The 27878-nt window shown below is 35.9% G+C and overlaps 1 protein-coding gene and 1 pseudogene across 1 annotated transcript in view; both read left to right on the top strand.

The window, feature by feature from the left end:
* BRIP1 (BRCA1 interacting protein C-terminal helicase 1) overlaps positions 1-27878 on the top strand; it is a 219706-nt gene that overhangs the window by 103971 nt on the left and 87857 nt on the right. The window lies entirely within an intron of this gene.
* LOC118847587 lies at positions 8692-9269 on the top strand (annotated as a pseudogene).

The following is a 27878-nucleotide window of genomic DNA, read 5'->3' as shown; positions in this document are numbered from 1 at the left end:
GAAAAAAATCAGCATAGCTGATCAATACATAGAAAAATGTAAATATGCATCCTTTGCAATGTATATAAAATGGTAGGATGTATTCTCCTATTTCCTCTTTCAAGCCAAGCTTATTTCTTAGACTATACTTAACGGAAGTCAGGATTTTTTCCACAGTGAAGTGTCTAAGCTAAGCATGTTTGTTCGAAAGACTAGTAATTAAGGCTAGATTCAAAGCTATAGAGTAATTTTTTTCCTTTTATCAAAGGAAGTAATTGGCCTTACATAAAATCAATGGAACTTTAAAAGTTTAAAATATGGAAACTTACTTCCCCAAGGAAGTTATTTGTGGTAGCATTGGAACTGAGATTATCCCAAAGCAGTCTGAAAGGAAAAAAAAAAAAACAACAAAAAAACCCTAAAAACAAAACCACAAGCAGGTTGGAAAAAACCTTTTACTTAAACCACATTCCAACTAAGATCAGAAGCACAGAGTCAGGAAATAATCCTGATAGTGTAGACAGCATGAGCAAATTGGAAACCATTTGCTAGACCTCTATAGATATGGTACCAAATAGCAGTTCTTTATGTGCCTGGCAGCATCCTAATTGAATATGTTTCTCAGCGCACATGGAGCTGTGCCAGCTCTAATGCAAACCTACCTCACAAGACTGTAATTACTGATGAAAAAACGCACAGTATGAAAAACAGCCAGAGCATGGAAGACCTTCAGCACATCATCTAAGACCAATTTTCTTGTTTGAGATGTCTCTCATTATAATGTATTCAGCAATAAAAAAGTGTTCTATAGAGATCTAGGTAGAATTCAATACTTATACGGAAGGAAAGTGGCTATTTAGGCCAAATAGAGAAAGAGAATGCCACCTCTAGAGCCCAATCTCCTGGGATTTTATGTTTCTGACAGCACTATTTACTGCAGTTACTGAAACTGACCATTAGGTGACTACATAGACCATAAAATGTAGGTTTGCTTAACTAAACAAGTTGTCTAGCTTAATGAATGAATTGAAATATACGCCTTATAGGGAAGCCGGTACCACCCACCACATGAATAAGATAAGGAAACAGAAAATGAAACTCTCAAATAAAGTTTGTTATAGGTTAGCACTGAGTTTGATATTTTAATTTATGTTCAATTCCTCGATGCTTAGCAGGCTGCATGCTACGTAAATATACTTTAAGAAGGAGCTTTGGTATTTTCATTCCAGATTTTAAATGCTCAATGGACTTGAGCTAATTATGGTTGGTAGTACGTGTAATCAAATAACACTAACCTTTAAATCATAAAGCTTCGTCTTTTGACCCACTGTTATTCACAGGATAACGAAACTAGTTAGCTCGATATCTTCAAAAAGCTTTTTTGTTTCAGGGAAAGCAGACATGAATCTAAGCCTGAACCTTTTGTTTTTCAGTCATTCAAGTCTTAGGTTTTTGTTGCAAAGATAATGAAGTGGTTTGCAATTTGCTTCTCCAGTGTGTCCCCATTTTACAGATAAGGCAAATAGGGGTCAAGTGATTTGTCCAGAGTCATACACCTACTAAGCATCTGAGGTCATATTTGGATTCATATCTTCCTGACTCCAGGCCCAGTATTCTACCTAATGCACTGCTTAGCTGCCAAGTCTGAATTTTAGATGCCAGTAATTGATTTAAATTGTTGTACTTTCCCCATTGTTTCTGTGCTTCTACTGTTACTACGTTTGTTGAGGGGACTATTCTTAGTGAAGAATACATTATTATAGTTTACTAATAAAATTATTAATGATTTAGTTTTAGTTTAAATGTGTCTTTTTTTATTTTAGTAGTAGAAGGTGACTGACACCATACTGCTTCTCTTGGCAGGTTATCTTTTCTTCCCTCTAGAATATATTGATTTAGAAACAAACTTATGTCCTATTTAGTCCACCATTGTCCTATCAAGTAAAAGAATACTTGGGAATGACCCTACATGTTAAAATTCGAAGTGTCGAGATAGTAAGCCTTAGAATTTTCTTTTAATTTTATTGAAACTCTTTTAATGACCACCTTGTAATATAGGGCTTTGATTCAGGAAGACTTGGGCTCAAATCCTAACCCTGCCACTGCACACACAGGCAAATCACTTCGCCTGTTTGGTCTCAGTTTCTTCCTCTGTAGATCAAGAGGGTTGGACTAGGCAGATGGTCTCTATAGTCCCTTCCAGCTATAAATCTATGGATCTATGATCTACCAACTCACAGATAGCTTGTGATCTGTGTTGGGAGAGGCAGTTCCCATACCAGGAATGCCCTATGCTGATGAAACTAAAGATCATTTGGTTCTTTACCTATGGAAATTCTCAGTCTTTTTCTCATATCCGAAAATTTTCATTATATTTTATTTGGATGTCTTATGAATTACATTTGTATAGGAAAATTTTGTTTCCTTGCTGTGTATGTATTTTTGCATATTTTCAGGTATTTATTAACTATTAGTCCATTTGTTAACCTTATAATTGCCATGAGTGAATGAAAAAGAAAGCATTTATTGAGCACTTACTGTGTGCCAGGCACTGTGCAAAACACTAAGTTACAGATGTTAAAGTGAAATAGTCTCTTCCTTTCCATTAGTAGGGAGACCATACCTATAGGAGAATACAGCTTCAGGGCATTTGGCAGGTTAGAATTCTATCCCTGTAGACCAAGCCTGTACAACATATGGCCCAGGCACTTGGGTTGCCCCTCGAACTCTCCTGTTTGTCGCATCACCCACAGCAACCAACCACTGTCCGTCTGTCTCTAGTCTAACCTATCTGTGCCAGAAGACGTTTAGCCTATTTTAATTTTGGCCCCTGCCTACTGTCAAGTTCTGCAGGTCTGCTGTAGACTGTTAGGAACTCTCTACCCTTTTGCTACAAGAGACACAGGCTATCATCTTCTTGTTTGATCTGAAACTGCAACTGAGGAGCTCTGCTACAGTGGTTCTACTCAGTGGCCATAGATTTATTCTAGATTTAGTGGAGGTCATCAGATGCTTAATTTTTAAAAAAATTTTATCTTTTTAGTTTCATATTACCCCTATTAGAATATACAGTTTCATTGATAGCCTTTGATTTTACATTATTTGCATTTCCTGATATATTCCTTCCCTCTCTCAGAAAGCCATCCCTTTTAACAAAAAATAAAAATGAGAAAAAATATAGTTGAACAAAATAACCAAGATTCTGAAAGAGTCTCATTTCATCTGCAGTGTTCCACACCCACCGACCTGGGACTAGGTAGAGGGAGACAAAGCAGCCCAGTCACACCTGTCCCTGTAGCCGTGCCCTGGAATGGGTCTGATGGCACCATCTTCTGGGCTCAGGATCTCTTCTTTGACCTCAAGCATACCTCTTCCTGGGCTTTGTAGTGCTCTGCTCCCTGTGTGCACCTGTTCTGGCCTGACTCCAGTGTCCACAGACCCCTCTGTCTATCTTGCAATGCCAAGCAGGGCTGGACAAATGATTCACCGTAACCTTTTCTGGATTTCCCCATAAGCATTTGGTCTGGTACATTTTCTAGACCTATTTGGAGGAGTTTGTGGAGGAGAGCCCCCTGCACTGTTTCTTATCACTGTCATCTTAGCTCTGCCTCTGCATTAATTTTGTTCATGCAAAAGTTTTTCAGTTCATCTGATTGAAATTATCTGTTTTATCTTTTATAAACCTTTTTTACTTAGGAATTCACCCCTTAGCTGTAGGATGAAAGGTACTTTATCTGTTTCACTTTTCATTTTTTATGGTATGACCTTTAATTTTTAGATCATATATCCATTTTGAATTTGTTGCTAGATCTGTTGTAAGATGCTGGTCTAAACTTTAAAGCAGGGGCAGCTAGGTGGCGCAGGGAGTAGAGCACCGGCCCTGGAGTCGGGAGGAACTGAGTTCAAATGCGGCCTCAGACACTTGACACATGTACTAGTTGTGTGACCTTGGGCAAGTCACTTAACCCCAATTGCCCTGCCCCCCCCCCAAAAAAAAAACCCCAATAAACTTTAAAGCACAGGTCTGACTGTGTTATCCTTCTATTCATCGAATTCCAGTGGCTCTTTATCACCTCCAGGATCAAATATAAAATCTTATGGCATTCAAAGCCATTTATAACTTGGCTTCCCCCTATCTTTCCAGTCTTTTTATATCTTTTATATCCTCCCTTCACATCCCTTCCCTGCTTTCTTCCTCTAGGCCACCCCCCCACCCCCATACTCTTAGATCCTCCTTACTGTTCCTTGCCCATGACACTAGGCATTTTTGCTGGCTGTCCCCTATGCCTGGAATATTCTCCTTCCTCCTCCCTCCCTCCTGACTTCCCTGGCTTCTTCAGGTCTCAGCTAAAATCCCAACTTCTACAGGAAGCCTTTTCTGATTTCCCTTAATTATTTTATTTTTTCATGTTTTAAAATTTATTTCATTAATATTTCTCAATTATCTATACAGTTGTTTTAACAATAATTTTTTTTCTGATTTCCTTCTACTGATTATCTCCAATTTATCCTCTATACAGCTTGTTTGTACATAGTTGTTTGCATGTTGTCTCCTACTTTAGACTATGAGCTAACTCCTTGAGAGAAAGAACTGCTTTTGCTTTTCTTTATATCCCAAGTGCTTAGCATAGTACCTGTAACATAGTAGGCACTTAATAAATGTTTGTTGACTGCTTGACTTAATTTCTGCCAGACTGCTTTCCAGTTTTACTGACAACTCTGATTGAATAGGAAGTTGCTTCCTAGGTAATTGATGTTTTTAAGTTTATTGGGCTATCGATTTAAATTGTTTCTGATTTTTTCTTGTCTGTTTTGTTCCATTGATCTAATTTCTAAATTTTTAAACCAATACCAAATAGTTTTGACAGTTACTATTTTGTAATATAGTTTGAGGCCTGGAAGATCTAGTCTTCCTTCCTTCCTTCAAGTCCTACTTTTTTTTTCATAGTTTCCCTCATCAAATACATTGAAAGGGCATGTAGGTAATTTTCTCTTCCCTGTCATGGTGTGAACTCTTCCCACTTTTTTTCTGCCAATCCATGACTATTATTTCCTTTAAGATTAAGATCAACATTTGCTTCATCCTTGAAACCTACTTTGGTTACCTCCGACTCACCTGAATCATTTTGGCGTACTCTGTTTTTCCATAGCATAATTGATTTTTTTGTTTGTGTGTCTATCTTATACTGTTCATCTGTCACTCACATGTGTTTGGTATTTGCTTTTTTTTTAATTGTTTCATGTGTATATTATCTATTTGTCCTTTTTAATTGTTTTCTGTGTATATTATCTGTCTTCTCTATTTGGGTTATGTTGACTGAAGGGAGGAACTGTACCTTTTTATAGCTCAAGTGTACTAAGCACAAAGAGGCCCACACATATTATCATACCTCAAGAATTTATGATTTTACCAGTGGTAAGCAGATCATAACACTTCTAGGTTTAGTATACAGGAAGAGAATTCATCACCTGTTGGCCAGCCTTCTTCTTTTTCTTTGTTTTTAGAGACAGTTGGGTTTAAATGACTTGTCCAGGGTCACACAGCTAGTAAGTGTCCAAGGTGAATTTGAACTCAGGTCTTCCTGACTCCAGGGCCAATGCTCTATTCACTACACCATCTAGCTGTCCTCCAGTCTAATGGTGTTAGACCTTTTGAAGGTGTGTTTGGCCTCGAATGATGGAATCATCACAGCTTACACTTGAAACCCTTCTAGTTTGTTAGGAGATGCCAGAATTTATGATTTGATGGCACATCCTTTGAGAACCCAGTGTCATCCTTCTACCACAATGAGTTATCTGAGTCAGCATCTATTAGCAGAGTCATGAAAAAGATAGTCAATAAGTATTTTGAATGAATGGCTTAAAATGAATTTAGATGCAGCCAATTGGAAATTCTGATTTCAATTTTAGATGTTTTTTGTAATTTTGTGAAAATTGAAATAGAATCATCTCTCAGTAACATACTTTGAACTAGATTATTATCACATTCAACTTTCTACCACCAAAATGAATTGCCAACTGTTATTAGCAGAGCTTGGTTGAAATTAGATTTGAACTTAAAATCCTACAAAATAGGGATAGTTGAATTACACATTTATTATGCATCTATACAAATGTGTATGTTAGAGTTTAAAATATCCATAAACACTTTTTAGAAATGTTACAAATAGGATTTTAGAATAGAGTTGGCTTTGAGATTCAAGAATACTAAGCATCACAATTTCCTAATGTTTGGTGTTATGGTATGGCATGGTTTCTTGTTGATAACACTGCACTTAGACTTGTCTCTCTGAAACTTCTAGTAGAGAGAGGTCAAGTATCAGCTTTCTTCCCTTTTTGAATTATTTAAAGGGCTTTAAAAACATTTTATACAAAAGTATTACATATGCTTTGTTTATATTACAGATTTGGGTTTTTTTTAAAGGATTTTGCTCAAGAAAGAAATTCAATAAAACTTCACTATTTTGGATGTGTGGGGAGTAGAGCTATAACTAGGAATTCTGATTCCTTAAGCAAATAGGGTAGTAGTGGTATGTCTTAAGATATGACTATTCCTGTGCATTTTTTAAAATCTTAGTTTTTAATTTATGAAATAAAACGAGCATTTCTATAACATATTAGAATAATTAAAAAGATGATTTTCATGAAACTGCAGGTCTATTATGTACAACTTTATAATACATTTATCATGTAAATTTCTTTTTTTTTTTCTTCACCAATTGGGGAATGGGGAAACAAGTTGTGGTATATGATCGTGATGGAATACTACTGTGCTATAAGAAATGATGAGCCTGCTGATTTTAGAAAAATATGGATAGACCTGTGCATTTTTGAGGTTAGCTGGGAAGAAGTTACAGAGGTCTAGAAACTGGGAAGCCAAGGTATTTGAAGGAGGTAGAGACCAGGGTGGAGGAGATGAAAAATTCCATTGGGAATAAAAGAGTGACCTGGAAGTTACAGATTTCAACAATAAAGATCTGTATAACATGGAATGAACTTTATAGGAGAAAAGGTAGTTGCCATGTAGCTGAATATGATGGTGTTGGGAGCAAGTAGCATGCCAACTCTCTCTTGTCCCTGTGTATTAGGGACTGTGAAAAAAGGAATTGCCAGCCTTGGAGAGAATGCCAGAGGAAGTGGTACCTAGGGAAAAAAAACTGGATTTTCTTAAGCATTAGAAGTTAAAAACTGACATTTACATACTAATGTAGGATTTAAAAAACACTTTACATGTTATCATATTTGATCACAATAACTCTAGGGAGAGGATTTTATTATTATCCCTGTTTTCCAGATGAAGAAGCTGAGTACAAGAGAGGTTAAGTGACTTCCTCAGAGTCACTGAGGAGGAATTTGAACTTAAGTCCACCATCTAAAATTCTATCCATTATTCTGTGCTGTCTCCCTTAGGGAAAGGTGGCAGGAATATGAGAGGGAAAAAACAATCTATAATTTTTCCAAGGTCACACATACCACTTGAGCTGTATGGGTCTCAGTTTCCTCATTTGTAAAATGTTAGAGTTGGACTAAATGATCTAACAGGACCCTTCGCTTTAGAGCTATGATCCTGTAATCCTATGACTTGACAACCGATTGGATAAGAATGATTCGTGATTAATATATCCAATTATTTGCATTTAAATAGATGTTTCTAAGTGTCAGAAGGTGCTTAAAGCAATTAATTTGCTTAAGTAGCTTTTAAACATCCCTGTAAATCTTGTTGGTAGTATCAAATTACTTTCCAGCCATTTCTTCATTGATAGTGAAGGGCAAGCTTCATTTTAGCTCCTTCGTAATCTCCACATTCCAAATTAAGGGGATCCCAATGAATTTTTACTGGGGTTTTGAAATCTAGACTTTATCTTAATAATTCCAGTTTTTATAAATTAGTTTATTTATTGATGGATTTTAAAAAAACTTTTGAAATAAAAGCTGTGTGACCTGGGGCAAGTCACTTAACCTGGTTTGCCTCAGTTTCCTCATCTGTAAAATGAGCTGGAGAAGAAAATGGTAAACCACTCCAGTATCTCTGCCAAGAAAACCTCAAGTGGGGTCATGAAGAGTCAGACATGACTGAAAAAATGACTGAACAACAGCAATAAGTGGAAAGATTGGAGTGTATTATACATAAACATACATATATATATATATATACACACGCATATTCTTGCATACTTAGCTTATTTTAAATTTTCATATTGATACCAAGATTTCTCCAAGTTATCAAATGAATTGGTTAGCCTGAGAACCTCCCTTCCTTACTGGAGAATTTTACATCTTTTTTTTTTATCTTGGAGGCACAGATGTACTAGAATCAATAAAGGATCTTACTCTGCTCCTGTGATTAGCTGATTAGAATCTCTAGTTTGTCTGCGTATTATTGCTTAAGTAACATTACCTTTGATTTTATTTTTCACATGTAAAGATCATATGATCGTAGATTTAGAATTGGAAGAGGCCTTAGAAGGTATCTAATCCTACCTCTCTCATGGGCCCAGAAAAGTTTTTAAACCACTTCCCCAACATTGCAGGCATAAAATAAGAGCCTGGATTTGGTCTATTTTCATGGGGCCGCTGCCTGTCCTATGAGCCTTCTCACTGTTACTTGAGTTGATTTCTCCACAGCTCTGGTAGATTGTGTTCACACCTTCCCTTTGGAGTGAGGGCAATGGTGAAAATCATAAAATATGTTTTGGCCCATTCCCTATCAGAATGAAGACCGTTCTAAGCAACCAGACGGTCTACATCCCAGAAAATGTTGACATCTCTCTTAAAGGTCGGACAGTTATTGTGAAGGGGCCCAGAGGAATCCTCTGTCGGGATTTCAGCCATATCAATGTTGAGCTCAGTCTCCTTGGAAAGAAGAAAAAGAGGCTCCGGGTGGACAAATGGTGGGGAAATCGAAAAGAACTTGCAACCGTGCGCACAATCTGTAGTCATGTACAAAACATGATCAAAGGCGTTACCCTGGGTTTTCGTTACAAGATGAGGTCTGTGTATGCTCACTTCCCCATCAATGTTGTTATTCAAGAGAATGGCTCACTTGTTGAAATTAGAAATTTCTTGGGTGAAAAATATATCTGAAGAGTGCGCGTGAGACCAGGTGTTGCTTGTGCTGTTTCTCAAGCCCCAAAAGATGAGTTAATTCTTGGAGGAAATGATATTGAGCTTGCTTCAAACTCAGCTGCCCTGATCCAACAGGCCACAACAGTCAAAAACAGGATATCAGAAAATTTTTGGATGGCATCTATGTTTCTGAAAAAGGCACAGTGCGACAAGCTGATGAATAAGTTGGAAAAGATGCCAAAGGCCGTGTCCTGAGGAGTCAACACTTATTCAGATGTCAAAATGAAAATACTTTTTGTCATTTGAAAAAAAAAAAAGAAAATCATAAAATATCTCCTTGAGAAGATGTGGGTAAAGAATTATGTTAGTGAAGCTTAGGTTACTGATATCTGTACCAGTATCTTACAGGTGGACATAATGGGGTTCCATTTTGTGTTATTCACTAGTCCTCCTCCCACAGCACTGTTATAACTTTCTCCAATAATTCTTCTCTGTTCAAAACTAAAAGACCCCATATCTCCTGTTTTGGAGGTTCTAACTAGAGATCTTAAACCCAGATTGGGTCTGCTTGCAGATCCTTTTTTCAAGGGAATGGCATTAGCAGCTTTTGTGAAAAGGAGTGAAGTTTAGATAGTAGAAAAAGATGAGGGCTATAAAATGGCCATAAACATGAAATTTGCTTTTGAGAACACTTCTAAACAAACTGGCCCAATTGTTAGTCATTATTACTGGCTGTTTTGGACCTTAACATTTAAAGTCTTCTAAGATAGTAGTAATCATATGGCCCCAAATAATTTGCCTTTGTGTCTTGAAAGAGTTCATAGGCCTGTCCAATTGGAGCTCAGATTCTGTTAATCCTTAGCTAGTATTAATGTGGGGCATTTACATGTGCTATGCACGAAGAATGAACAAAACAGATAATGTTCCTACTTTCCAACACATTTCTTAATTGTACGGAATAAAAAAGATTTCTTAATTTGTAATAACTATAAAGTAATAATGTTTGGTGATGGAGATAATATCTTATAGTAGCTGGTTATAATTTTTGATAGAAAATGAAGAATAAATTACAAGTCAGACTTTGTAAATTCTTTTGATACCCTGTAGGGCAATAACCTTTGGAGTAATGACAAAATAGTTGAAAATCATATCTTGAGAAAATAAAGTTTAAAAATGACTTCAGGGTAATTAGCTATCGGTATCTTCATCAGTCTCTAACAAGTGGATGTAGTGGTTTCTAAAGCCAATCCCTTTATTTTCCTTGTTAGTATTAGTTGTCACCCATGTCCTCTTGGCAGAGGTCATGTTTGTTGGATTTTTTTTCTTATAATTTCTGAAAGTGTTTCATTTATTATGTATGCCAGTGCTCACAATGAGCATTTGTAACAAGATTACTGGGGAAATAGCTGCAGGTTTTGTGCCAACAAGTGTTGCAGAAGATGAGGAGGTAGAGTGATTCTCTGAAAAATTCAGGAAGACCTTCCAAATTAGCTCATAATATTTCTTTGTAGAACCAAGAGAGCTCAGTGTCACAAAAACCCAGAGATGGAAGTGTAACCAGGAGCATGAGGTTGTCATCAGTGTCAAATGCTTCAGAGATGTCAAGGAATATGAAAATTGTGGAGCGGCCATTAAATTTGTTAATTAGGAGATTGTTAGTAACTTTGGCGAGAACAGTTTCAATTGAGTGATGAGGTCAGTAGCTGTTATGCCTGCTAATACCTGGTAACTTCAGTGTAAAGGCGAACATAGGGAATGGTAGGGAAAAGTGTTGGAAAACACTTATGGACTATATAAAAGCTTTGGGCTTATATATTGTAAATGTTTTCTTTGAGAAGAGAGTCAGGAAGTACTGACAAATAACATTTAAAAAATGAAATTATTATATTTTATCCAACAATAAACAACAGATTTCCAATGTGAGAGTCATGTCTAAGTCAGCCTTATGAATATGGTCAGATCAACTTGTTAAAATGATAATCAAAATCAGCATCATATTGATAATAGGTTGTGCAGTTGAGGCAACTCCAGCCTGCCTGTTTAAACAAACTGTTGATACTGAACAGTGGGAAATGTTTCAAAGAACAGACTTAAACACTGACCATCACTATTTCATAAGGGAATTTAGTCTATGCAAATCAATTGCTACCATAACCTAACCGAGAGTCCCTTGAAATCTCTTCAGCCGGCAAACATTTGATCTACTTGCCAAGCACAGATGTATTTTTTAAATTAACAAAGAACCATTTTTTTCTCCTTCTCACTTTGTCTTCTCCATTGGGAAACCCCCCCCAAAAAAACCTTTGTATTTGTAGTTAAACAAAACAAATTCCTACATTAGCTATGTCCAAAAAATATATCTTATTCTATACTCTGAGTTCATTGTTTCTTGTCAGGAGGTAGGTAGCATATGTCATCAGTTATTCCTCTGGAATTGTGGTTAATCATTGTGTTGATCAAAGTTCTTAAGTCTTTCAAAGTTGTTTGTCTTTGCAATGTTGCTATTGTATATTGTTCTCTTGGTTCTACTCATTTCATTCTGCATTAGTTCATACAAGTCTTCCCAGGATTCTCTGAAACCATCCTTTCCATAATTTCTTATAGCACAATAGTATTCTATTATATTTGTTTATCATATTTTGTCCAGTCATTCCCTAATTCATGGGCAACCCTTTAGCTTCCAGTTCTTTGCCACCACAAAAAGAGCTCCTCTAAAAATTTTTTTTACATATGTATCATTTTCTTATTTCTTTAATCCCTTTGGAGAATAGTAGTAGTATCACAGGGTTAAGGTAATGTACAATTTAAGTAACTTTTTGGGCATCGTTTTAAATTGCTTTCCAGAAGAGCTGAACCAATTTACAGCTGGGCCAGCTCTACCAAAGTACATTAATGTGTGTGTTTTCCTACATTCCCACCAATATTTATCATGTTCTTTTCTCTCAACTTTTTGGAACCTCAGTTGTTTCAGTTTGCGTTTTTCTAATTATTAGTGAGATTAACTTCTAGCTTACCTTTAATTATTTGGAGCATTTTTTTAATATGATTCTTGATAGCTTGGATTGCTTTCTTAGAAAACTTCTGTTCATATCCTTTGACCATTTGTTAACTGGAGAATTGCTCTTACTCTTACGAATTTGAAGCCATTTCTTATTTATCTTGAAAATGAGATTTTTTCCCAATTGCCTGCTGAAGAAAAACATTTTTTAAGGAAGTGTGGAAAAGGACCCAACTAATCAGACTCATTCTAAGATAAAAATAAAAATAAAAACAATTCTTTCCTTCAAGGAGTTTAAATTCTATTGGGAGACACAACAACTAAACAAATAAAAATAACTAAGTAACTTGAGGCTAGAGAGAACACTGATAACTGAATGGATCAGGAAAGATTCCTGGGGGGGAGGAGGTATCATTAGAATCCAGCTTTGAAGGAAGCTGGGGTATGTGCCTAGGCACTTGCTTTTGGGTTTTTGTCCCTTCCCCCAAGCATTTTACTTACCTTCTCTCACTGAAGAACATGGCTCAGTGTTGCTAATTTCTATTATACTGCTTGTTAAACTTGGCTACCTTACCAGTATCATCTTTCCTCGAATGTGCATCTAGGAGCTCACTGACAAATACTTTGTCCTTTTTTGTTTGTTATGCTTCTTGTATGAATAATTTATTTTGATTCAAGCTGTCTATCATCAGTGTTCCCTTGAGTGTGATGCTAACTTTCCCAGATAACTGGTTTGCTTCTGATTGTGCTACTTCATGGACAAATGAGTTGACACATGGAAAAGAAAATACTGCAGTTCTTGGATGGATTTGTGATCTTGTTGACATGGTACTTCTTTCAATTATGAGGATCTCTTCCTTCTCATTCCATGTGGCTTTTGTCCATGTCTTCTGCTAAATCTTCCACAGGAGGAAGATTTAGGGCCACCCCAACATGCTTGGGTTCAAGTTTTCTTCTTCTCTTGATATCTTATATATACACCAGTTGAGGACACTGGATGTCCGCTGGTTATTTCTCATTCTTGTCACATGACTTACACACCTTTTTCTGTCATGTAACACTCTGATAACAACCTTTATACTGTTTCTCTTGTGCATTTCTTGGTAATGTGTTATATACTACTCATACACCATTTGCCCCTATATTATCCTTTTATTGAACCCTAACCCTCATCCCTCAGAAACATAGATATTCCAAGTCTCAGATCCATATGGCATCACTATGATAATACTGTTATTAAAAATATAGGCCTCCTAGATATCTAGCACTTTTTGTGTTCATGGCCCTATTCCTGACTTCCTGGACTTCAAAACTATGCCTTCTCTACTGCTGGGTCATCTGGAAACTTCCCTCAGTTTCTGGGGCTTCCTCACTCCAGAACAGCCTACACCCCTACACCCTGCTCAGTCTGTTATATCCTTCTGCAAGACTGCCTCTCTTCCCCCATTGGTGAGTCCTTCCCTTTGGTGGAGTGGCCCAGGATGACCTGACTGCATTCCTTTCAAGGGCAGGGACTATCTTTCTGCCCAGGACACTTAGTTCCTGGGTAGTAAGCAGTGATAAGTCCCTTCCTTCCTTCCTTCCTTCCTCCCTCCCTTCCTTCCTTCCTTCCTTCCTTCCTTCCTTCCTTCCTTCCTTCCTTCCTTCCTTCCTTCCTTCCTCCCTTCCTCCCTTCCTCCCTTCCTCCCTTCCTCCCTTCCCTTTTCTCCCCCTCCCTTCTTTCCTTTAAGAGAAAAGAAAACAAAATGAGTTGGATAATCAGTTGGATAATGACTGAACAAATTGTGGCACATGAATGCAGTAGAATGTTATTATGCCATGAAAAAGACAAATATAAGAAATTCAGAGAGGCATGAGTAAAACTACATAAACTGATGCATAGTGAAATAAAGAGAAATAGGAGAAGGATCTATGCAATGACTACAGTAATATAAACAAAAACAACACCACAAGGCAGCCAAACTGATTTATTGTAATAACCAGTCTTAGCTTCCTAGAATTGATGATGGAACATGTTTCATCTCAGTAGAGAGGCATAGGCATCAGGTATGGAATGTTGCATAAACCATCATATGCAATGGCTGTGCTGGTCTTATATAGCTTCTTTTTTTTTTCTGTGTTACAAAGGAATGTTTAATGGGATTCAGAGAATTGATTGTGATGCTGTAGAGTGAGGGGCCTGAAGTCAAGAAGATCTGAGTTCAAATCAAGCCTTAGATACTTACTAGCTACGTGACTTTGGGCACTTAATATCGCATACCTCGGTTTCCTCATCTATAAAGTAGTAATAATAATATCACCTACCTTGGAGGATTGTTGTGAAAAACAAATAAGATAATATTTGTAAAGTGTAACTTAGTATGGTTCCTGGCACGTGGTAGACACCATATAATAGTGCTAGCTATGATGATGATGTGAAAACAAAAGCAGCACATAAAACTTTAAAAGAGGAAAAAAAAATAAGATAAGCCTTTGTTTCAGGGATAAGTTTGAGGACATGAAAAAATAATACTGCACAATTTTTGAAAGACAATCCAGCCTACTTCCCTTCTTTTGTTCAATTCTCAGCCGTAGGACCCATTATCCATCTGCCATAGCTTGCAATCTCATTGGGGAAACAGAGGGTGTTTAGAACAGGCAAGAGATTTTGGTGGTGAAAAAATTTAAATACTTTTGATTAGTCCATGTAGTAGGTGATGACAATGGCCCAGATTAGGATGGTGGCATTGGAACAATAGAAAGAAAGAACCGGATGGATGAGGCATAATGAAGGAAAAATTTACAGGATTTGGTGACTGATTTCCCTTAACTGTGAACTTTGAAAGCTGACTCATTTTTGAGCCTGAATGAAAAGATGGAGATATCATTAAAAAAAAAAATGAAACTGTTCAGAGGGAGAGCTGCTTTTGCAAGAGTTCACTGATCAATCAAAAACATTTATTTAGTGCCCACTATGTGCCAATATAAAGAAAAAGTAAAGCTGTTTCTGACTTCAAGAAATTTGATTTCAAAGAAAGGGAACAACATGTACATATAAAGGTAAATACAAACACATAGGAAGCAGACATAAGGTAACCTTGGTGGGTGGGTGGGGGGGGATGATAGGGCCAGGGGCAGTAGTGGGTAGAAGGGATTTTTCCTTGGGTACGTTTTGTACCTCTGAACTCCCTTCCAATATAAGATTTCTGTGATAAAGCACAGAGTTTGGAATTAGTTTTTTTTTTTAAAATAAAAGAGATCATTATGTCTCAAAATTGAACAGATTAAAATACCGTATATTCAAGTTTAGAGACAGAAAATGCTTAGTTTCATTTCTTTACAAACTATCTTTCACCAGCTGCCAAAATAATCTTCTTAAGGTAATGATCTGACCATGTCCCTGAGTTCTAACACCTTTAGCATTTCTCTGTTGCTTTTAAAATACTAATTCCATTGTTGGCATTTAAGGCTTTCCATAATCTGGCTCTCATCTAGCTTTCCAGCCTTTAGTTGACATTACTCTCCATTACATACTCTATTCTAGCCATAGTAACTAGTAGCTCCACAGGTCACCTCCTAACTTCATGCAACAGGCCATCTCCCATGCCTGAAATTCACACCTTCCTCAGAGTCCTTATCTTCCAAGCATGGGAACCACTTCCCTTTTCCAGTCTCCTTAGCTAAAAATGTTCTCTCCTCTATCAGATTTCCTGAGAGCACCATTTCTCTACTTTCCCTTTTCTCCATGTCTGATATTATGCTTATCAGTGTACTGTTATCTCTCTTCCCTCATCTCATGGCCCTCCCCCTCCCCACCTCCTATAGAATAAGCTCCCTGAAGGCAGAAACTATTGGTTTTTTTTTTAATCTTTGTTTCCTTAATCAAAACATAGTGCATTGCACATAGTAGGCACTTACTACTTATTTGTAGATGAAAACATTGGGGCAATTGAGGCTCCACCCACTATTAAACAAGTTTCATCTTAAAAGATTTTTTTATTCCAGTTGACAAAGATGATTCAATTTATCACAAGTTTCATTGCTAGAGTTAGAAATAATATAGGAGGTATGAGGATGTGTTTCAGGCCATGAGTTCTTTTTCACTTCGACATATCATTCCTTCCTTCCTTTTTTTTTTTCCTCAGTTGTAGGATATAAGTTGTGACTTCTCTACGCATTTGAGAATTGGGTATTCTCAGTGTTCTTAGGAATCTTCACATAATGGTATAGAGAGTATATATGTAGTCATTTCCTAGGCATCCTATCTCTTGCTCCAGGTGACTGGATCACGTCTTCCCTAAGCATATAGCCAGCCATCTCCTCAGCTCAAACCAGATATTTACCTCCCTTTGAGAGTCCTCTGTTCAAAACTGAATATTACCATTTTTCCTCCTTAGTTGACTTTGCCATCAATTCTAGCCTGGGGAAATCAGAACTTTCTCCATTCTTTTCTGGGTCCTTGGCTGACTTATTTGATGATAAAGTGCTGAATTGTCAAATCTGACTTTCGTTTTTCTTGTCCTCCAGTGTATCTGTTGATCTGTAGTCTGTTCTTTGATCTCAATAAACCTGGAAAATTTTATTGTGTGGTTTCCTGAAATATGATGGTCAAGCACTTTCTTTACATTTTTCAGAGAGTTCATTGAGTTTTAAATTTTCTCTCTGAGTTCCATCCTCTAGTTCTGTCATCTTTGCTTGTAAAATTATCAAGCTGTGTTCCACTTGGGTCAACCTTTAATCTTGTTCTGCCCTCCCTAGCATTTTGTCTTCTACCCAAACAGTTATATTTCTCATTGATTCCATATTTTTATTTAAAAATTTGACAGATCTTTTTATGTTCTTAAGTTTTTTTTTAACATTCATTTTATTTTGTTCCTTTTTGTTTAAGTAACAACTCTCTTTACCAATGTCTTTTTTTTAAATAGGTACTCATTCCTCTTTATTTTTCTTAGAATTGATTATCCAATTTAATGTGTCTTGTGACAGTTTCAGCATCATTTCTGCTGTTATTGATGTTAATTCATTACTTTTTCCTTCTGGTATCTTCTCTTCAGAATCTTTGACTTCTAATATTTATTTATAGCATTGTAGTGTTTTTTTTTCTCGCTTCTTTGTTTCCATGACTGTTACTTTTCTTTTTCTGGGAGGCTATTCTCTTTTGATCCTTTTTGGTTACTTTTCTTCTCCTGTGGCATATATATATATATATATACACACATATATATATATATTTGGGGGCATTTGGACCTGCTCTTGTGGTGGGTATTGGGGAAGCTGAGCTCTCTTATTATTTCTGATTTCTAATCTTGCCAAAGCCTCTGACTTTGTTTCAAAGAATCTTGTTCCCAGAGGGTTCCTTAATCATCTTTTAGTAGATATCAACACTCAAACCTGGAAAAAAAAAAGATTTTTTAAATGTCAAAAGCATTTTTTCTTTAAAAAATGCTAAAACTTTTATGTTTTTATCTGAAATCGGTAAGAACATAAGGTTAATATCAAAGAAAGAATATAGATTTCATGCAGATCAATTGGTTAATCTAGGTTTTAATGTTAAAAAAAAGCCTTTCCCCTCACTGCAAAACCCCATCAATGGACAAATTAGATAATCCTACCATACCGGTGGATAGTGCACTCCTTTTTCAATATTCATCCCCACCTGCACCCCCAACACATGTTACACTTATCCAGGCAGGGAAGAAAGGGCATGTACAAAGGCTTTTGGATATGATGATCTGGGAAAACCAACCTATTGCATTCCCTATTGTAATAAGAGCAGTTATGATGATTATTTATAAAACTATTCTACTTTAAATTACCAGGTATTCTATAATACTTTGTGTCGAAAACAGTGAAGCAAGGATTAAAAAAAAAAAAGCAACTTTGCTAGCAAAGTTGAAAATTTTAAAGAATGTTTCTACATTTTATTTGGGAGCAAAGATGACGAAAGTTGGAACCAGTGAAGGCAGATTACCTTTCGGGACAGTGAAGACTTTAAAAAAATTGTGAAATAGAAAAAGAATCTATAATACTTTCAAATTAAGTACTTTAGAATAACAATTTAAAAAATAATAATTGTGACATAACAAAGAGAATAAATTCTTCCATCCTGCCTTGCAGAAATAATATCCCAGTAATAATGCCGAAAGCTTATAACTTATTGTAAACAGCTACCAAAGAAAGGTCAGTAATTCAGTATGATGGATCGTCACTAAAATTTATAAGCATTAGCATTTTTCTCCTCTTTGGATACTTTGACTTTGATATGACACATATTGAATGAATCATCTGAGTTGCAGGCACCAGGCTAGATACATCTTAATGCAGACAGGTCGGCGACATGAACTCTAATGGTCCTTATCTTAATCTTGTTTAAAAGCATCTTAGATTTCTGAGTAATCTTTTTGCTTTCTGATATTCTCTTTTATAGGGTACTTTTGCTAGAGTTGCTACTGATTTTACTTTAAATGCATTTTTGTACTATAATCTTTTCAGTTTATTTCCTAGGAATTTAAGTACTCTAAAAAAAATGGGAGTTTTAACTTAGCTTTAGGGTAAATGTATGTGTTTTTAAATAAAAATATCAAAGTTAAAGACATCAAAACGCTATTAGATTATGAAAACATTGTAAAGTTAAATTTTCTTTTGGTGCTATAGTGAGCAGATTGGAGTGTGTGTTTTAAGTATTATTGTTTTGTTTTAAAAAAAACTTGAAAAAAACAATCTGTATTTTCAGTCTCTCAAGACCTACGTACTCTCCCTTTCCCAATGTATATATTTGCTGGTGAATGTGGAATGTATTGTACTCAAAAATAACTTTATTATTAATAAGCATATAAATGAAAAGTCTGCAAATAACCCTGATTTTGAAAATATGAATTTTGCCCAGTTCTAAATAGCATATTTAGAGTTCAGAGCTAATGTTTCTGAATATTTTATTTTTTCAACACAGACATGGGGAAAAAAATAGTTCCTTAATTTTATGATGCAGTGGAAAGAGAACCAAACTTTGAATCAAGTAACCGGACTCCTATACTTATCTTTGTGGGTATGGGCAAGTGTCTGTGTCATAATTTCTCTGAGCCTATGTTTTCTCATCTGAAAAATGGGGATGATAATATTTGTACCATCTGCCACACTGATTGCTGTGAGAAAACTTTTTTTGTAAACCTTAAGAATGAATTAGATGCTAATCATTCTTGTAAATATTAATCAAAATAAATTAATTTACTTCAAAATATTCTTTCTGACTCACGGTAAGTGTTCCTTTAATAATCTTCCTGAAATTTGACATTTGAGGAATATTCTTAAGAGTTCGTTTTATTGCTTTATCCTTCATTTAATGCTAACCCCCTTTTGGCTTCTTCACATGCTTCTTGCTGGCAATGGTAGCCTGGGTGTCTTTGATTGTACGTCAGAGCAAAGGGCTAAGGATAGCTTTGAGTGGTACCTCAGCAATTCTGCCCCACCTACAGATTGACTCTTCCTAAGAATTATCATTTGGGTAACTTTGGAGTAGAAAGTGGCCATTTCCCCCAGTTATTACCTGTGATTACAGCACTCTAGGTCTCTCCTCTTGTTGGGCCATATTCCAGATTACTATAATGAATTGTCCTCTATAGTTCCACTACTCCTTCCCTTATATACCTGAAAAGTTCAATTCTATTCAGTTATAAGAGGCACTTGCTGTATCAGAACAAGATTCTATACCCTGAATTTTGACCATTTGATACAGGTCTCTTGTAATCTGATTTAAAATTTCACTCTTTAAGTGGATGCCAAATTGTACCCTTTCAAGTAAACTGTGGATACATTGTCTCTGAAATATAGACCAACACCGATAGCCCTTTTTGCAACATCACTTATGTCTTGTACTGCCCCCAAGATGGTGCCACTGGATTAATGCCAACCAATAAAAACTTGTTTATCTTAGTTTTCATAATGGACCATGCTAGAAATGAGACCAAAAACTACTACTAGAAGAAATTAGAGACTGGGATTGAAGAATATAAATAATATATAATAAGAGGAATATAAATAAGAGAGTTAAATTATTGGACTGGGCTTTGAATTTAGACTATGTATGGCATATGAGGGGAAATGAAATTCCTAAAAATATGAAAGAAGAGTCATGATATTTTAGTTAGACGGCAAGGGTGCTTGTGCTACCTGCTACTCAGTGTTACGTCTCTGGGTTCTTTGGACATCAGAAAAATGTTCATGTTAAATTCCAGGAAGTTGAGCACTCCTGTGATTTGCCATATTGTACCGTGCTTGCTAGTAGTGAATATTAGTCTTCAGTCTTTACTAACAGAGAACATCTGATATCTTTCATTTAATTAGCTGAGGACCGATAGTGATCAAAGTGATTTATGCTGGGAACCTTGATTATGTTGTGGTTAAGAATTCCTTACTGTGACATCTAATAATTTTATTCTCCTTCATTTCACTCTGTTTCCTTTGCATTCATCTATTACATATTTATTACGTACCCACTATGTGAAAGGCACTGTAGAAGAAATAAGAATGAATAAGTCATATACCATCCCTGGTTTCAGGAAGCTTATGAGTTAGGAAAGAGGTTGCTGGTTTATTTGAGCACAGTCATAAACTATATACACATATTTAATGGAAAATTTCTCCTTAATATTTAATAACACCAGCAATAATAATAATGTTTAGACAGCATCTACTATGTTTCAGGCACTGTGCTAAGAGTTTTGTAAATAGTATCTCATTTGATCCTCATAACCTCCTTGGGAGGCAGGTGCTGTTATTATCCCCATTTTACAGATGGGGAAGCTGAGGCAGACAGCTTTTTTTTTCTTTAATGACTTGCCCAGGATCACACAGCTAGTAAATATCCAAGTCTAGATTTGAGCTCTGTCTTCCTGACTCCAGGCCCAGCTCTGTAGCCGCTGTGCCACCTAGCTGTCCTACTTATACAAGGAAAGATCAAGGTGTGTACCATAAAAAGAGAAAAGCAAAATGCAAAAAGGGATCGGATGAGGATGAGATTTCACTCGGTGGGTAGAATTGGATCAGGGAAAGGTTATTGGAGGAAATGGCATTTTAATTAGACCTTAAATTATAAAGTAGAGTTCCAAGAGGAGGGAATTGGTAGTGAGGACATTCCAGGCAGAGAAAACAGCTGTGAACAAAAACTTAGAAATGGCAAAGTGAGGGATATGTTCAAAGAATTTCATCTAGAACATTTATTACTGGGACGTCAGGTATTGTTTGTAGGAAAGAAAGCTGGAAAAGTAGGTTGGAGTTAGAACAACAAAGCCCACTTAAGTGTTCCCCCTAAATAGTAAGTTTTCCATAATGACAGTGAAGAATTAAACAAAAATATTAAGACACTCATAAAGCAATCAGAAGAAGCAAAAAAAAAACTATGACTTTTCAATTCAGAACTTTTATTTTAGAATTTTAATAATTTAAATGGTTTCCCCATTTTTCAGGATAATTCATACTTCTTTCTTTTGAATAATTAATTCAGTAAGCTGTAATGGGGGAAACAACCTTTCCCCTTTTTCCTAAAGAAACACTGAATACTCCTGATGATATATTTTTAGCTATCTTTTTGTGCAGTATTAAAATCAAGATGGATATCTACGAACATCTTTTAAAAAAAAACCCATAATTTCTTGTACAGCTTTCTAGTGTTGAGATTAAGCCAGCGTGAGTTTAAAATTAAATTCCTTCATTAAGATAAATTTGATTTCCATTGTTTCTTGTTGCTGGAAAAATTACATTGTTGCTTCAGAGTTATACAGGCGATCATTCAAATAAGTAGGAGAAAGTTCCCCACCTTGTCCTTGTGGATAGAAAGGTTTCCACTAAATCATTTTGAAAAGGAGACTTTCTGTCTGGTGCCAAAGCACAAACTTGGATCCTTTTCTATATCCAATGCAGACTCTGCTTGATTGCTTTTTACACCTTTATGAGTCTGATGCATAAACCACTTCCCTGGAGGGAACATTTTGCATTCGCTGCTGGATTTCAGATAATAAACAAAATGCAAACTGGTGTGTGTGTGTGTGTGTGTGTGTGTGTGTGTGTGTGTGTGTGTGCAGTCTCCAGTCATGATTTTTAAAAGAGCAATAGTATTCAATGCAAAACTTGCATGTTGAGAAATTTCTCATCTTAGCTCTTGAGAATGTACCTCTTGGATTCCATTCAGTTTACTTTAAAAGAGCAAACACATGGCTACGATGAACTAGCTTTCATACATCTTATTATTTACAAAATCACTTTAATTTCTAGAACTGTAGGCCTGGTAGGTTGAATGCATACAAGCCACTAAGTCAAATCAAGAAGCATTTATTAAGCTCCTACTCTGTGCCAGGCAACGTGCTGAGTCCTGGGGAGACATAAACAAAATAAAAACAAAACAGACAAAAACAGTCCCTCCCTTGGAGGAGTTTATAGTCTAATGAGAGACAATAGGACAACAATTATGAACAAACAAGATATATACAGAATAAATTGGAGATAATTAGTAGAGAGAAGGCTTTAATACAATACATTAAACATTTATTTAGTACCTATTGTGTGCCAAGTACTGTCCTAAGTTTTGGAGATACAAAAAGAGGCAAAAGACAGTCTCTGCTTTCAAGGAGTTTACAATCTAACAGATATACACACACATATACATATACATATATGTGTGTATATATATATATATGTGTGTATATATATGTATACATACATATATATATGTATATAGAGCAAGCTATGTATAGGATAAATAGGAAATAACAGAGAGAAGGCACTGTAGAAGGCTTCCTGTAGGAGGTGGGATTTTATTTGGGACTTAAAGGAAGCCAGGGAAATCAGTAGTTGGAAGGAGGAGGAAGAGCATTCCAGGCATGGGGGACAGCCAGAGAGAATGCCTTAACACTAAGGAGGATTGGAAAAGACCACTTGTAGAAGATAGAGTTTTAACTGGAACTTGAAGGGAACCAGGGAAGCCAGCATGTAGAGATGAGGAGGGAGAGAATTCCAGGCATGGGGGACAGCCAATGAAAATACCTGGAATTGGAGATAGAATTTTTGGAGGAACAGCAAGGGAGCAAGTGTCAATAGATATAGTCTTCATTAATTTTTAGGAATTTTTAATTAATCTTCACCCCTAAGTAACTTATGCTATGAAAGCAAAATTTTTACACATTTCCACAAGCCTCAGAATTCAATTTAATAAGCATTTATTACATGCCTACTATATGCAAAACACTTTTATATATATATATGTATGTATGTATGTTTATATCAACATAAGGCATATGTATGAATATAGTGGCAAGTCCTCCCTTATGCTTTTCTTGAGATGGGTTGTTGTTCAGTCATTTTCAATCATGTCCAACTCTTTGTGACCCCATTTGGGGTTTTCTTGACAGAGATACTAGATGCTTTGCAGTTCTCTTCTTCAGCTAATTTTACAGATGAGGAAAGTGAGCCAGACAGGGTTAAGTGGCTTGCATGGCGTCACACAGCTAGTAAATGTCTGAGGCCAGATTTCAACTCAGAAGATGAGTCTTCTGGACTCCGGGCCCAGTACTCTATTCACTGCACCACCTAGTGGTCCCGAGATGGGTAGGAGGTATTTAAATAACAAGAAAGTATAAATTGAGGGGGGCAGCTAGCTGACAAAATGGACAGATTGCTGGGCTTGGAGTTAGGAAGACTCATTTTCCTGAGTACAAATCTGGCCTCATATTTACTAGCTGTGTGACCCTGAGCAAGTCACGTAACTCTATTTGCCTCACTTTCCTTATCTGTAAAATGAGCTAGAGAAGGAAATGGAAAATCACTCCAGTACTTTTGCCAAGAATACCCCAAATGGGGTCATGCAGAGTCCGACGTGAACAAAATGACTAAACAACAACAAAATAAATTGAGAAAAATGAATAAGTTTACCAGAATATTGCTTCTTTGACATTTACTGAATGCCTACCATGTGCAAGGCACTCAACTTGTTGTATTGTGATACCAGCAACTATAACAAAGCAAGTTGCAAAAACTGAGTGAAGTTCCTTGTGGGCTTTCACCAAGCAAGCCTATTTAAGACAAAGAAAAATTGGGAGATTTGAACCTTTAAGGAAGGCTTAAAACAGCAGGTTAGAAATTTTCCCTTCTGTAGAGCTAGTTTTAATGTAGCCGATGAGGATATAGCCAAACCACACAGTTCACCTTAAAGTCAGGGTTTCTGAATTGGAGGATATTTTAAAAGAATTGTAGTTGTATTACGCTGAAGTAATGGAGCAACTCAAGTTAAGCCAATTCATTTATTTACTTATTACATTGTTATTTGTTCATATGTCTTACTTAGGCTCTCTCTTCAACTAAACCCCTTGAGAGCAGAATCTGAGTCTTATTTCAGTTACCTGTATTTACTTGGTGTGTGTGTGTGTACACTACATGTTTGTTGAATTAAATCTGTTAATTCAAGCATTTCCTTCAATGAACTATTTTAATGATTAAAATTTGAAATATGCAATACAGCCACTGGACTGGAATTAACCTTCATTTAACAAACCCGCATTCATTGTATAGATTGACAATATCAGTATAAATGTGGCTATAAAAATGTTTAATTTTGAATGATTTTAAATAAATCATTTGTGAACAATGAATATGTTTCTTAAAATTAGTGTTATAGTGTTTATTGAACATCCAAATAGTTCGATGAAGGCTATAATTTAAATGAACAAATTCCATTTTTTAAACAAATTCAATTTAATATTTATTAATGTATTTGGCCATAGCAAATCCTCAAAAACTAAATACCAGATTGTAGAAGGGTTTGCATTCTGCATGGTGGAAGGAGTACCTAGCCAGAAAAAAATCATAAATCCTTAAAGTAACATGTGTATATGTTGTGTGTGTCAGTTAACAAACATTTATTAAGCACCCACATGATGCCAGGTGCTGGAGATGTAACAACAAAACTGAAACCATTCTTGTAGCCTTTATTACTCCAAATGGCCTGTGATTTCATCTGCTGATGCAAACCCTAACCCCTCTGTGCCTTAGCAGACAGTTTCATGAGTTGCTGCAAAACCAAATTCATTACCTGGTAGCTAAGTCACAGCTCTGTTACTTAGGAAACCCAGAGGCAACTTGAAATTTACATTTTTTATCCTCTTTAAGTTTTTACTTTAACAATTTTTCAATTGCCTTAGTAGTTTATTGTATTTCTAATAAAACTTTATTCTTGACCTACCTGACATTTTTTATGGTGAACATAAGAGTAGCACAGTGGAAAGGGTGCTGGGTCTGGAAGTTTTTGAAATTTACTATGGTCAGACACATTAATAAATATTTATTAAATGGATTCGGAATCCAAGGAATCTAGGTTCAAATCCCAGCTCAGTGACTTATTCTGGTGATGAGCTTTGGAATGTATTTGGGCTTATGTTTAGTTAGACCTGCTACTCCTCACTCATCTTTCCAGTTTAGTAGGACCTGCCTGAAGCATATGTTCTGTGGGAAAAGCCCAGGGTCATGTATACCTGCTTTGATGAAGTATTTGAGTGAGAATTTAGTAGCAGAGGTATGTGTAGATTTATATTGTATAATATAACATTTATGTACATAAATGTATATATTTATATTTATGTATGTAGAAATAAATCTATGTCTGTATGTCTTTTCCAAATATCTAACCTATAACATCTGAAAGTTTTTGAGAGAATATCAATCAAATCAGTGCCTTCATTTCAACCGAGCTTCTAAAGATCTTTAGTGTAAAGATCTAATAATTTGTTCATTTTTTCTTTTCTATTTAAGAATTTTGCAGTTTAATTTTCCTTGGGGTTTTGATAGCATGAAAAATGTTTATATTTTAAGTAGTTTAACACAGTCATCAAAATGATAATTTTTGTAAGCTGTTATTATCCAAAACATTAATGAAATTATATAATTTATATTATTTAGATGTTTTAGATTTAAAAGTTATACTCTTTTTTTCATTCAGTTTATTATGTTTGCCTAGAGCAAATGTGTTTGTATGCATATGTGTATGTTTGGATTTAAATTCTTGAATAATTGTATTTTTTCCTGTTCATATCATATTGTGGCTAAGAATACTAAGCTAAATTGAAATACTTCATCCTATTAAGTCAAAAGGAAACCTGTGAAGAGGTACAATGATTGTACTTTATAGAATACTTCAAAGAAATGTACAGAATAATGTTTTCGTGCTGGCAAAAGGAAGTCTTTTACATTTGAGTAATGGGTTAATTCAGATCTATAGAATTTTCAGATTATATTGGTGTTAATTCACTTGTGGAACTACCCAGGATGAGGTAGTTCCTACATGGGATATAGGGGCAGGATGGTACAGTGGGGAAACAAAAATCTGGATTTGGAATCAGAGTTCTTTCCCAAAGGTTGCCTCATTTCTGAAATTTCAGGGTTGGACCAGGCGGCCTGTAAAATCCCTTCTAGTGACCTGCACTTCCTGAATTCTTTCAGGGGTGCATAATTATATTGGTCTGGCCTTTTAATTACATAGATATGTATATATGTGTATATATAAATTCAGCACTTTACCAAGCACATATCTTTAATCAAGTAACTGTATTATCAGTCATTGTTGATAATCTTTTGATAAACATACTTTTCCAAAATGGACTTGATAAAAATTTTAAAGAACATTTTTGATGACTTTAACTAAGCAGAATAAACTAGGGGGCTGAGGAATGGAAAATGTAAGTAAAATTTTACTCAAAAACTTCAAATAGGTAGAAAGCAAAAACTTAGAAATTGTAGGATTATAAATTTAGAGGTGGAAGGGACTGCAGAGGGCATCTAGTCCAGTCCACTCATTTTACAGATAGAGAAATTGAGGCCTCAGTGAAGTGATTTGTCCAAGGTCACCCAGGGAGTAAATGGCTAGAGTTGGAATTTGAACCCAGGTCCTTTAACTTCAAATCCAGTGTTCTTGCAAACATCTCACAAATAAAGTTTTATTAGAAATATAGTAAACTAGAAAGACAATTGAAGAGTAGCCATTAAAGTAAAACTTGAAAGAGGTTGGCATTAAAAGAAATGTAACTTTCAACTTTCCTGTGGATCTTCTAGAAAAGATAATTAATTGAGATTGGGCGCTCCATGGATTTTTTCCCATATCCAATTAAGAAAGTAGTTTTTGTAGGTTTAAAGAAGAGATGAAAATTGTTAGAACTTCTTGGGAAATTGCAGGTGAATGTGTTGATTAGAACTCTTAATTAATTTAAACCAATCCTTTCAGAGTATAGGTTCCTCACTCCTGCTTGAGGCCTTATTGTGCTTACAGTTCACACATTTCATAGCTCTCAAAATAGTTTCTGAATAATTTTTCTTTTGTCCGAAGGCTTTGGACAGAAAGCTTTTGAGTACAGATGTTCTAGGCCTAGAGCCTCTTTGGAACTCTAGCTTTGACTTCCCCGTGCCAGTTACTGAAGGCTACTAAAACTTGAGAAAATACAGTGCTTTTTATGTGGTAAGTTATTTGTGAAAACTTAGGCCAATGCACCGACATTTTTGGAAACCATCTGTCGTACCTGTTAAAGAAAACACCATATTCTGAGGCATTTTTAAACATAGGGCAATAGGCTTTTTTTGGCCATTAGAAAGACTGTCAGCTATCAATTGCTTTGTAACAACTGATGACAACAGCTTAGTGGATCACTCTACTCTGTAGCAATCAGAATTATAGTTATTAGATCTGAATGCCCTAAGAACTGCAGACCCCAGATGTTGTTGGGAGCAACAGATCCATGATTGCTCAGTGAGGGTAGAACTGTAGATCACATGTAGATCACATTTTAGTCACCTTCTCCTGCCTGGAGGTTTTAATACTGATACCTTG

This window comes from Trichosurus vulpecula, chromosome 4 (genome assembly GCF_011100635.1).
Source record: "Trichosurus vulpecula isolate mTriVul1 chromosome 4, mTriVul1.pri, whole genome shotgun sequence".
NCBI lineage: Eukaryota > Metazoa > Chordata > Mammalia > Diprotodontia > Phalangeridae > Trichosurus > Trichosurus vulpecula.
Note: the sequence above shows the minus strand (reverse complement) of the source record. Positions and strands in the feature narration are given on the sequence as shown.